The following is a 14,089-nucleotide window of genomic DNA, read 5'->3' as shown; positions in this document are numbered from 1 at the left end:
TTCTTTAGGGCGTAACGGCAAAGGTGTAGCTTTAGCCAAGGGAATAAAAAATCCTAGTAAAAAACTAAAGAGAAATACGTCTGTGTTTGTGGAACACGATGTTACGGGGTATATTTTTATTTCCTTCATTAGGTGTATGAAGAAACTATGAAACGGAAAGCTACATGAAACATTTGAAACAGCGGTGATAAGATAACAAGGGAAGCCGAGAGTTAATTAGCGCTAAAGTGGTAGGGTGGATGGGCAAAAGGAAGCCAGGGATTGTTCATCCAGTCATGAGTGATGAGATAACAATGGTGGCATTTAACAAGGGAAATGACAATAGAGAAATGTAAGCCAGGAACATTTCACAGACTTTCAAAACACTCATTTATTTCAACAAAAACAGACCCGTGAAGGTCCCGGGGTAGAATAGGCCTTCAGCAACCCATGCTTGCCATAAAAGGTGACTATGCTTGTCGTAAGAGGCGACTAACGGGATCGGGTGGTCAGACTAGCTGACTTGGTTGACACATGTCATCGTTTCCCCATTGCGCAGATCGATGCTCATGTTATTGATCACTGGATTGTCTGGTCCAGACTCGATTATTTACAGACCGTCGCCATATAGCTGGAATATTGCTAAGTGCGACGTAAAACTAAACTCACTCACTCACTTCAACAAAAACACTCTCGGTTTCTGGAGTTATTGTTAGATTATTGGCTAGACAAGTTAAAAGATTAATTACAAAATTGCCATAGAATTTGAAAACATGTGCATTTTATTCTATGCGCATAGAACAAATGGTGATTCAGCTTCCAGTTGGAGTAAGTCATATCGCTTCCTCGCTTGATCGCTCTATCGTTTTATCGCTCTATCACTTTAATCGCTTTCTCGCCTAGTGCTATCGCTTTCTCGTCTCGCATTATCGCTTTCTCGTCTTGTGCTATCGCTTTCTTGTCTCGCGTTATCGCCTTCTCCTCTTGTGATATCGCTTTCTCGCCTGCTCATTTTAAGGTGAGAAAGCGATGGCCCAAATCAGCCACCACACCAAACAGACGGTAAACCAAATGCAGCGCGGAATTGATCAAACACTTTTTTGCCTGCCTTACAAATGTGCCATGTACTTTGGTTGGCATCTTCTCCACGTGAGGTGCAGCTGACCTCAATCGTGCCCACTGAAATCTCGAAAGAGAATCTGCTATAACGTTAGCTTGGGTGTCAATATATTTTGCTTTGAACAGAATGTTGTGCCTGAGACATAAAGCACCAAGCATCTAAGGAGGGACATGACCCGTGGAGCTTTAGCTGTCTGACGATTTATTATGTGGACTATAGCCTGATTATCATAAAAGAACATTATCCGACTGTTTGACAGGACAGCGCCCCAAAACTTGATTGCAAGAAGAATGGGGAAAGGTTCCACCATTTTAAAGTCCTTCAGCCATCCCTTTTCATGCCACTCTGCTGGCCAGCGACCATTGGTCCAATGGCCCTGAAAGTCAGCACCGAATCCCTGGCTGCTGGCTGCATCTGTGAAGAGTTGTGCCGTTTGGGAGTCCAACCAGTGGGGGTGCAAGAATAAAGTGGTGCCATTATGATTAGCCAAAAATTGGAGCCATACTTTTAAGTCTGCGCGGATACCCTGTGTAATTCTGATTCTATGGTGTGGCTGAGAGCACCCTTTTTGAGCATCAATTAAGCGTGAATGGTCGACCCATGGGTATAGCCTTACAAACGAAGTTGAGTTTTCCAACCATTGATTGCAAATTGCGCAAGGTCACTTTTGTGTTGCGTGCCGTCAACATGTGATTGAGCTGTTGTATCAAATGTTCTACCTTATCCTGTGGTAGCCGAATTTCGCCCTTCATGATATCAATGGTTAAACCCAAATATGTTAAGCACGTTGTAGGATGAACTGTTTTGTCGGGGGCCACTGGAATGCCCAAGTGATTGAATAACTGCAGCGATGCTGTAAGCAGATGTTCACAATTTTGGCTGTTTTTTGTTTTTGGCACCTCAGCAACAGCAAGAGAAGTGAGGTGGGAAACAGGTGGCCAAAGGAAGTCAGGACAGGGGGCACACTAGCCAATAAGAGCATAGGTATCACATCAAAGGAAAGGGAAACTCCCAAAGAATGGGTTACCTGGCTAAAAATAGAAAGGAAGTGTAGGGAAATCCTTGTTGACAAGGCTCCAGAAACAGAAGGAAAAGGTGAAGATGTACAGAGGTGGCATTCAACGGCAAGACACAGACAACATGGAACAAATTAACATTGAACAGATAATGATGTCTATGAAATAAGTGATGAATGATTTGTATGAATTATGCTGTGAAATACAGCATTAATAACATACTGCTACATTCACCCCCCGTTTTGGGGAATGGCGTCCTTGCCATAAAGTATCAATCTGATTAGCATTCAAGGTGAATACAACAATACTGCAAACTAGAAAAATGGTAATCAGAACTAGTAATCAAAACTGGTTATTGATACAAATAATCAGACCCAGACAAAATTCTGCTTGACCTCCCACTGACCATCTTTCATCCACTTGGGTTTGGTATGCTTGTGCTGTGCGATGCATCAAAGAGAGACCAGATTCAGGGTTGGTCAAGTCAGTGTGGATGGTGATAGCACCAAGGGCTGATTTTGTTGATCTTGAAGCAACAGGGATGTGTCTGTCTGCTGAGTTGTCGAGATGTCAGCCTCTGAAATACTACATGCTCCCACATCCTGTTCGGATGAGGATAACTCCAGAGGGGACTGAGACTACTCCACCGAAGTGTCTGACACATTTAACCATGGCGTAGGACTGCGTGGCTTGGGAATTGGCTTTCCGTCAGTGCCAGTCGGGAGAAGCATGTTGCAGTTGAGAACACAACATTCAGCATTTCCCTCCTTACGGGCTTTAAAAACTGGAATGCCTACATTTGGTTGTGCCTCCACGGCATAGAAATCCTCTTCCCACCGATTGGCAAGCTTCTGTTTACCTCAAATGCCAATGTTGTGAACCAGCACCACATCACCAACCTTGACTGTTGCACCACGAGCTTTCAGATTATAAGCTTTCTGCTGCTTGGCTTGGGCCTTTTCAAGGTTTGATGATGCCAACTCATACGCAATATCCAATTTACGCTTCAGATCAGCAGCAAATTGCGTATAAGTGGATGGAGGCGCGGTAGCCGAAGATAAGCCATGGACCAGATGAGGTAAATGATCTTTCCACTTCGCCTTTTCATGGTCATGCAAAGTACCGAGCATCCCTAGAAGCGTACGGTTCAACCGTTCATCTAAGCCATTCCCCATTGGGTGGGATGGGGTGGTACTTGACTTTTAATGCCCATAATACCGCAGAGCTGCTTTATCACGTCGCTCTCAAAATTATGCCCTGATCGGAATGTAACCTACCTGGTGCACCATAATGAACAATAAAGTTCTCGAATAGTGCCTTTGCAGTTGTCCTTGCTGTCTGATTCCGAGTAGGTATGTCAGCGGCATATTTTGTGAAATGATCAGAGATCACGAGGACATTTTCGTAACCACCTGTAGATGGTTCGAGTGAAAGAAAGTCCATACAGACCAGTTCCATTGGTTGTGACGTCTGAACATTCACAAGAGGTGCTCTTTCTGTCGGATTGGGAGCTTTCCTGAGAATGCAGCGCTGACAACTATGGATATGGTCCTCCACATCACCCAACATTCCAGGCCAGTAGAACCTGGTACGGAGAAGTGCTAGAGTCCTGTCCATACCAAGATGTCCCATTCCATCATGAAGATGTGTGATGATGGTCTAACACGGAGGTTTGGGAATAATCGTCTGGAAGTAGGGGTCGCCTTCGTTACCCTTCCGTCTCACCAGAAGGTCGAAGGTGAATCCCACTGACGTAAAATTTTGGTTGTTTCACTGTCAAATGATTTAATGGCCTCCTTAGAAGGATGATCAGAAGTTCCATAATCGTGCAGATTGAAGGGTCCGCCTGCTGAAATGTAAGCATTTTGTGATCAGCCCCAACATCGTAAGCGTTATGATTGCTGACAGAGGTCATATGGCAAAACATATCATGGGTCACTGACAAAGTCTCTACAAATGGTGTGGTCTGTGAGTTACAGATAGCAGAAACTGACTTTATGTCCATTACCTCACGGGGCAGTCTGGACAGTGCATCAGCATCGCTGTTCCTCGGACGTGGTATGTACTCTATGGAAAAGTCATAGGCATCGGGGGCAGCTAGCCAATGATGACCACAGGCATCCAACCGTGCAGAGGTCAGGACATAAGTTAGGCGGTTATTATCCGTCCAAACAGTAAAATGGTTACCGTACAAATAGTCGTGAAATGTTTTTGTTATGGCCCATTTTAGAGCAAGAAACTCTAATTTGTGAGCTGGATAATTACCCTCTGACTGGGACAATCCTCGGCTAGCATAGGCTATCACTCGTTTCTTACCCTCTTGCATCTGACATAAAATCGCGCCAAGGCCTTCACTACTAGCGTTAATATGCAGTTCAAAGGGACGAGTGAAGTCTGCATACACTAAAACAGGAGCGTTGCTGAGCTTGCTCACAAATTCACTGAAATCCGTCTGTTGTTGCACACCCCAATTCCACTGCATGTTTGATTTGATCTTACTGGACTTCTTACCACAGTGTCCAGCTAACATATCAGTGACAGGTTTGGCAATTTTAGAATATTCAGGGACAAAACACCGGTAATATCCAGAAAAACCCAAGAAACGGCGAACATCATCCACATTCTGGGGAACTGGTCAATTCTGTAGGGCTGCGATTTTCTCAGGATCGGTAGTGATGCCGTCCTCAGAGATTACGTGACCCAGATATTTTACAGAAGTTTGCAAAAATTGGCACTTAGAGGGTTTTAACTTGAGGCCATTCTCACGCAACCATTGAAAGATTCCTCGTAATCTATCTAGATGCTCGTCAAAGGTCTTAGAAAACACAATGACGTCATCAAGATAATGAGGCAATGCAAACGATGCATATCACCCATACACCGTTCCATAAGATGCTGGAAAGTTCCATAAGTTGCAGGAGCATTCGTCAGACCAAAAGGCATCAAATTGCACCCGTACAACCCATAGTGACCAACTGTAAAAGCGGTACGAGGCTTGTGCTCTTCTGCAACTTCTACTTGCTAGTAGCCAGATTTTAAATCAAGACAGGAAAAGTACAGAGCACCATGAAGTGCATCAAAGGTTTCCTCTATTCTAGGTAGAGCATATGAATCGCGAATTGTGCGTCTGTTCAACTCTCTAAAATCTATACAAAAGCGAAGAGAGGAGTCTTTCTTGCGTACTCGTACCACAGGGGAAGCATAGGGACTAGTTGAAGGGCTTATATCCTTAGCATCAAACATTTGTCTAAGATGTTCCCTAACCTCTTGGTACATAGGAGGCGGAATGCGGCGATGTCTTTCCCTGAATGGCTGTTCATCATTGAGCTCTATCCTATGAGTCACCTAGTCTGTGTGTCCCATATCTAAATCAGACTTACTGAAGACGTCATCAAACTCAGATAGGAGAGACTTCAAGTGGGAGATCTGCTCTGGAGTATGTGACAAAGATAGAGAAGAAAGATTGAACAAAGAAAGTGGTTCCGGAGATCCAGGAATAGTCACCCCATCTTCAGAAAGAAGACCTTCAAGTAAATCAACTTGCTCTAAGCAACAAAGAACTGTCTTAGATGGAATGGTGACTGGTTTGGAAGATGGATTCGCGACTTCAACCTTCACTCTAGTTGTCGATTGGCCTGACTTAAAGTTCACAATACCATTAACAAGGTTAAGTGACCCAGGAAGTGTGGGAGAAGAAGAGGCTAAGAAGTGTTTCCCTTTTTGTGGTGGCTACCCTGTACGAATACCAGTGACAATCTGATTGCAGAAAGCAGGGACCGTAATCGACCTTGTTGTCTGCACACTTTCTGTACGATCGAGATCAATCCTAGAATAAGCAAGCCATTGGCGTGAGCGATTCCACACTGGAGAAGACGAACCTGAAACAGGTGAACCCAATAGACGACAAGCATAATCCATGGCATTGGTACCAAGAACCAAGGGCACACTGTGGTGATACTGAGTTGTCGGTACTATGAGGATTGGAGAGGTCACCCACACAGCTTCACCAAGAAAGTCACTGGGAATATCAACGACTGTATTAACATACCCAAGATAAGGTAGCTTACAATCCCCAGCGCCTTTTAAGCGCCTAACAGTGACCCAAGGTCTAGAAGGGGGACATGTTTGAGGTTCTGTTGGTAGAAGGCCTCTGACATGCTCGAGATTTGAGAGCCTGTGTCAAGAAGAACACTACAGGAGATACCTTCAACCTCAACAGTAGATGGTCCAACAAGATTGTTGGGATCCCACTACTCGCTCCATAGTCTGGACTCTTAGGAGTTTAAAGGTTGACAACCATAGTGCCCCCTTTTAACCCCAGGAGCCCCACAATCAAAACAATGTATCTGTTTGGAATTCGAAGTTCGTTGTTTGGTAGCTACAGAACCAGAATAACCAGAAGAGGAACCAGTAGTGGGACCAGAGGAACCAATGGAGGAACGAGAGGAAGAATTTCCTGAGGGTTTAGCCTTATTTATGTAATTGTTGGGATTTGAGGATGTTTTGTGCTAGGAATTGCTTTGGGCATGATTCTCCAAAGTCTTTACCCTTTCCCCAGTAGTGGGACCAGAGGAACCAATGGAGGAACGAGAGGAAGAATTTCCCGAGGGTTTAGCCTTATTTGTGTAATTGTTGGGTTTTGAGGATGTTTTGTGCTGGGAATTGCTTCAGGCATGATTCTCCAAAGTCTTTACCCTTTCCCCAAGAACTCTAACATTCTTACTCTGTTCCTTTAAACGAGAAATCACATCATCCATCTGTTGGTTACTTGGTTGCACTGAAGCTGATTGCATCAGATGTGCTTCTCGAGGGGAAGCCAACTCTTCTTCAACTCGGCGGACAGCTAGCAAGAGCTTGTTAAACTCCAGTCCCGAATTAATGTGGTGACGAGTTGCTTGCATCGGGTCATCCCGAGAGAGACCCATCCAAAAACGGCTTCGAAGCAAACCAGTAGCTGCAGTAGGAGGGAGAGTGCCAGATGTCTCAATCTTTGAGATCAACTCACAGAGACGGCAACTCCACTCAGCTACTGAATCAGTCCTGGCTTGGTGAGCAGTATAAAATTTCTCCATCTCACCAGGCATTACATTCCCAAATACCACATCCAAGTGCTCAAGGGCAGTATCCAGGGAAACAGATTCTGATAGCCCACAAAGCAAATTAGCAGCTGAACCCTTAGCTGACCTCCTCATGGCGTTGAGAATTGCAGTGTCTGAATAGGAATTCTCACGGCGACAACCAACAATCTCCAGGCTCCATTGTGAAGACCCGTGAAGGTCCCGGGGTAGAATAGGCCTTCAGCAACCCATGCTTGCCATAAAAGGTGACTATGCTTGTCGTAAGAGGCGACTAATGGGATTGGGTGGTCAGACTAGCTGACTTGGTTGACACATGTCATCGGTTCCCCATTGCGCAGATCGATGCTCATGTTGTTGATCACTGGATTGTCTGGTCCAGACTCGATTATTTACAGACCGTCGCCATATAGCTGGAATATTGCTAAGTGCGGCGTAAAACTAAACTCACTCACTCACTCACTCCATTGTGAATACCTAACCTCGTCCTTAGCTCAATTTCCCGAAAAAGAAGAAAGTTTGGGATTGGGTGAATTTATGATGGGCATATAGGTTGTTTGGCTAGGTTGTGGAGGTGGAGGATGGACAGTGCGGTGATGAGAACTCATGTGAAATTGTGTTGAAGTTGGCAAAGAAAACTGAGGTCATCTCTCAGTATGTAAAGTGGTAGGGTATGGTGTTGAAGTGTCCTGAGGGTATGGTGTCGTTGGACCCTGAGGATAAGGTGTCATTGGACCCTGAGGGTATGGTGTTGATGTTCCCTGAGGGTAAAGTGACGATGTGACCTGAGGCTGACTAAGGTGGGAAATAGGAAAAACCCCTGCAGCCTGGGTAATAAACTCAGGTAAATTAAGCATGAGACTCTCCTCCAACTGCAAACGTGGAGAAGTACCAGAACTCTGCGGAACTGTAGAAAACTGGGGAGACTGACTAGGCAGAGGTGTGTTCCTGTAAGCTGGAGGTGATATGGAATGGGTAACATTCATTGGATGTCCACCTTCAGCCCCTATACAGTAAGTGCATTTGGGATGATATATCATCTGCCAGTCGATGCAAAACCCCAGTACGGAGGGACAAAGGAAGATGTTGCAGACTGTCCATAGCCTCGACAACATCTGGGTCCATACGCTCCAGATTATGCTCAGCCATAGTGAGAAAGTCAAATATGGACAAGTAAGAGTTGTAAAAGTCTAGTGCATGAAGTGTTATGGGGTAATGTCAAGTGTCAAAAAGTAACCAATAACAAATGAGAATATACAAATGTACCTAACTAAAGGCAAAAAGAATCTCACATGTTAAGATTCAACAACGTACAACATTACTAAATCTCAGAATAGCAAATGCAAATAGAAAGGATGAAAAATGTAACTCCTCTGAAAAGGATACAAGATGGGATGCCTAGTGTTGGAAGGTATAATTGTGACTAAGTATTAAATGTATAAGTCTAAGCAAAATGATTCAATATAATACAACTAAGTGAAATACACCATGTTGCATCAAAGGTCAAGGTTCTCTGCAATGTAGAGTGTATAGAGACAGATATGTAATCTAAGAGAATGAAAATGTTATTGTTTTCTGAAACAAGTATATTTCAAGGGCAAGGGTGTACGGCTACAGATGTGTGACCGTCAAGGGACAAAAGTGAAAAGTAACAAAGTGAAACAACAAAGTGATTCAGAATGGATCCACCCAATTAATGGAAACGCCCAGATGTCAACAAAGTATGAAGATGCAACCAAAAGATGTAATCAATATGAGCGGGGGAACTAAAGGACAAATGAACCCGAGCAACCCAAAGCCCAGAATAAAGTGTCAAGATATTGCCACAAAGTCTACCAACAATATCAAGTATTATGCAAAAGTATGAATAATGCAACAATGAATGTCTATGAAGGAACAAGACAACACAAGACGAAACACGATGTTTTTATGCGCGGGAAATGCGAAAAAATGAAATCTCCAGCAAAAGAGGCCATAGAAACGTCAGACCGCCAAGAAAAGAGCGGAAAGCCGAGCGAACAGTGGAAGAGAAGATTAGAGACAGAATCAGGTGCAACAACTTTACCCTTGTACTATTAAATTATATTGAATTACTGTAACAGATAATTGTTTGCTGAAAATATTTACTGTTATATTGTTATTTCTTTTCTTTTTTTTTCTACAGACTATTTACTTGGTTAGAATAAAATGGATGCAAATCAATGAAATTGCAACTGCACAATTATATTTATAAAGGTTCAGACATGAAAACAATGTAGAAATATAAATCTATTCAAAGTTGTAGAAATATAAATATAGTGAACAGTATTTGCTATATACAGTATGGTTCAAAATTATTGAGAATAGCTAATGCATTTCATATTATTAAACGAGAACAAATCAGATAAAATTGAATGTATTGTGAAAGTGAACTGACCTTTTCATGTTGTGTAGGTAACAATTTAATATTTTATCAAGTCTCCTTGAGCTTCACGGCACAGTCTAAGACGGGTAGGCATACTTTTTATCAGAGAGGTTAGTGTCTCGTGAGTTATGCTGTCCCAGTATCGGACCACTTCTCTCTTCATGTCTTCAATTTTTGTCAACCCCTTTTGATTCACACATTCCTTCATCATCCCCCAAATGTTCTCAATGGGATTTAAGTCAGGACTATATGCAGGAAATGGTAATGCAGTCACATTTTTCTCCTGAAACCACTGCTTGGCATGTTTTGCGGTGTGTTTAGGATCATTATCTTGCTGCAATTCCAGTCATTTCCATAAAACACATGTGCACTTGGAAGGAGAAAATTATCTAATATGTGAGTGTAGCGTTGACTTGTCGGATTTCCCTCAAACACACACAGCGGGGTCGTTCCTAATAAGGATATCCATCCCCATACATGAAACTTTGGGCTGTATTTAGGTCGTCGATACAACGGTGCAGACGCAGACTTTGTCCATATTTTCACATTATTGGGATATACCCATATTGAGCTTTCATCAGTGAAAATCACATTTTCGCAGTCAAAGTTTTCATGTGCCAAACACCACTCAACATGCCTGTCTTTATGTTCTTGTTTCATGAGAGGAGAAGGAATTCCAGTCTTTTTCTCCCATCCAAGATCAATCAAATTTCTTCTAACTGTAGATTTTGATACAACTGTTGATCCCCTTTCTATCATTTCATACCTGATGTTGGAGATGCTTGCCCTTTGCTTTTTAGACGCTAAAATTCCCAGCCGGACGCGATCTCAGAAGTCCAATTTTCTGGGTCTCCCTGCTCCTTTCTGGTGCCCCAAATCCTTACCCTCTTTAAAATTCTTCCTAATCCTATACACAGTAGAAAGAGGAGTTCCTGTTCTCTCTGCCAATGTATACATATGGAAATTAATTAAGCAACACCAAATTCAAAGACACATAAAAACTTAACAAAGTTTAACGAAGTAATTTTGATGATTGATTATTCAATTTTGATGTATTGACATACAGCATGAGCTTTTCATGGGTTGATATGACGCGCGTGAAGCTTGCACAGCGCACGTGCATTGCTTTAACCTCAACTTTCGAAAAATGCACTTTTTCCCTGGGGTGTTTACAAGCGCAGGTTGTCGATTGCATTCGGTTTTTCATTCATTTCAATGTCATGGCACGTAGGAAATTATCAGAGGCCACTCGTTGGCAAATAATCGGCATGAGGAATGCTGGTATGTCTCTAAGACAAATCGGGACTCAAATCGGACGACATCATTCCATAATTTCAAAACTTTTGAAAAAATACCGGGCCACTAATGAAGTTAAAGACCTGCCTAGACCAGGAAGACCCAGGAAGACCTCAGTCCGGGAGGACAGAGCTTTACTGAGACTTGTACGGCGCAGGTCCTTCGACTCGAGCTCTCGGTTGAGACAGGAGTGGCTTCCAGGGAGACCCATCTCGAACAGGACTGTTCGGAATCGTCTGAAAGCTGCAGGATACCGGGCAAGGAGGCCAATCAAGCGACCCAGACTGTCTCCAGCCCATAAGGCAGCCCGACTGGCCTGGTGTAATGACCGTTTGCACTGGAACATTGCCTCTTGGAGGAAGGTCCATTTCTCAGATGAGAGCCGGTTCTTGCTGCACATGGTGGACGGTCGTACTCGGGTCTGGAGGCAGAGGAACACAGCAATGGCTCCACGGAACATCCAGGAGACTGTGGCCTTTGGGGGAGGTTCCGTTATGGTATGGGGGTGCATTTCCATGAACTGCAAGTTGGATATCATTACCATCCGTGGCAACCTTAACGGTGTTCGTTACCAACAGGAGGTTCTTGACAGGGCTGTGGTACCTCATTTTGAGAACCATCCTCTGGCAACGAGACCCATATTTATGGACGACAATGCTAGACCTCACAGGGCGCATGCTGTAAATGATTTTTTGCGGCAAAATGCAATTGACAGAATTCCATGGCCTGCCATGAGCCCTGACCTCAACCCCATTGAACATTTGTGGGACTTTATTGGCCGTCGTGTGAGGCAGAGAGACCCACCAGTCCATAATCTCAACGAATTGACGGCTGCCCTGCATGAGGAGTGGAACAGGATCCCCCAGAATCAGATCCGGAGACTCATCCAAGGAATGAGGAGGCGTCTGGAATCGGTGGTGCGTGCGCAGGGAGGACACACTAGATATTGATGAAAGTCGGTGTGCAGACTCTCAGATGACTGTTCTTTCTTTCCATGTGACATTTGTGTTAATACACCTGACAACAACGTCTGTGGATGAATAGTAAATTGTGTCCATTTTTTCATGAATTTAAGACAGTTTTAAGAATTTGGATTTCGTTGCAATAAAGCAAAGTCTTGATACTTTTTCCCTTTAAGTTGTTTGTCAGAGATCGTCTGTTGAATAAAAAAGTGTCAAACTATATCAACCCGGCATATTTTGATTGTCAGAACACTTCAAAGTTGCTCCAATAGAAAAAATTGGGGTGTTGCTTGATTAATTTCCAGGTGTATATTTACATCATCAATTCCTTGATTACACAACTCAAAAATCAACCTTCTTTTATCTTCAGCAGACATTGTTGACAGTGCTGAGGAAAATAACGTCTGCTACAAATTCAGGGGAGGTAACTCTAATTGTACTATACTCAGTAGGCCAAGATGAGTTACCTCCCTTATACCATTACTTAGTTTTAAGTATCCGTGAATCGGTTGAGGTGTTAGGATAGCTCAAAGTAAGAAGAAAAATTCTCAATAATTATGAACCAGACTATATGTATACACGCAATGGTGAAATGCCTTTTGGACGACAATTTTTTATATTTTTTTCAGGATGATATGAAACAGCACATGATCATGGCACAAGATTCAATTCAATCAACAGTTCAACATACAATCAAAGAGTTCATGGGACACATATCTCGGATGTGACGAAAAGCACAGTTCTTCATGGATGAGTTCAGTCTGTAAGCATGTCAGATCAGCTTGCTGCTGAGCAATATGTACAAGTCATATGGTTAGGGCTCTCAAGGTCCCTATACAACCAATACTTACAGTTTTAAGAAAATCCATAGATCCATGAATCACATAAATTGTAGCCGTGTGTTTGCTAGTTCGGCTCTGGGCTGCTGCTCAAGACGACACAAGGCAATGGTGGTGAAGATGAAGATTTATTAAATGGAGAATGAAGCTGTTGCTGAGTCAAGTTCTGGAAAACGAAATGGTGCTTCCACCTCAGCAACAGCAAGTGAAGTCATAAACTTCAGAACCAAGTAAATAATTTAAATATTAAATAGTTCGAATTATCACAGTACTGTCAGCTAACGTGTATCTCACAGTGAATTATTCAGTATCCTGTTAAAGTACCTGCATAAAGTTGTTCAAACATTTAAAAGCACATGATCAAAGCCATGTTTACAATTTAAATTAATTAAAATGTATATTCCTAAACGTGTAGAATTATTGAATAAATATTACTTTTAATTATATTTGGTTTTTGTTTAAAAGACGTTTTGCACCTTTTTATAGAGAATTATGAAGTAAAGAGGCAGATGGAAATAGATTAGAAAATTGACCATACCTGGAAAACGAAATGGTGCTTCCACCTCAGCAACAGCAAGTGAAGTGAGGTGGGAAACAGGTGGCCAAAGGGAGTCAGGACAGAGGGCACACTAGCCAATAAGAACATAGGTATCACATCAAAGGAAGTCTTTGATGTGTCCTATTAATAGAAAAGGGAAACTCCCAAAGAATGGGTTACCTGGCTAAAAAATTGAAAGGAAGTGAAGGGAAATCCTTGTTGACAAGGCTCCAGAAACAGAAGAAAAAGGTGAAGATGTACAGAGGTGGCATTCAACGGCAAGACACAGACAACATGGAACAAATTAACATTGAACAGATAATGATGTCTATGAAATATGTGATGAATGATTTGTATGAATTATGCTGTGAAATACAGCATTAATAACATACTGCTACGTTCAACCCCTTTTGGGGAATGGCGTCCTCGCCATAAAGTATCAATCTGATTAGCATTCAAGGTGAATACAGCAATACTGCAAATACAGCATTAATAACATACTGTTACACTTGTGTAATCGTTTTGTGTGAATGTCCACACTGGTGATGTGCTAATTACAATGCGTCAGATATATAATACTTAATCACATAATACGTAAAGTTATCTCTACCTCTGTTCATGGTATATATGTACTAGGCTTTTATAAATGGTTGAAACAATCTATCAGCCTCAGATCACGTATCATTTTGTGTGGTGCATTCGAAATACCTGTAATGATACAAAGTTACCGTTAGCCTGATATATAATACTTAATCACATAATACGTAAAGTTATCTCTACCTCTGTTCATGGTATATATGTACTAGTCTTTTATAAATGACTGAAACATTCTATCAGTCTCAGATCACCTAACATTTTGT

The sequence above is a fragment of the Haliotis asinina genome, chromosome 10, assembly GCF_037392515.1.
Source record: "Haliotis asinina isolate JCU_RB_2024 chromosome 10, JCU_Hal_asi_v2, whole genome shotgun sequence".
NCBI classification, from domain to species: Eukaryota; Metazoa; Mollusca; class Gastropoda; order Lepetellida; family Haliotidae; genus Haliotis; species Haliotis asinina.
This window is presented reverse-complemented; position numbering follows the sequence as displayed.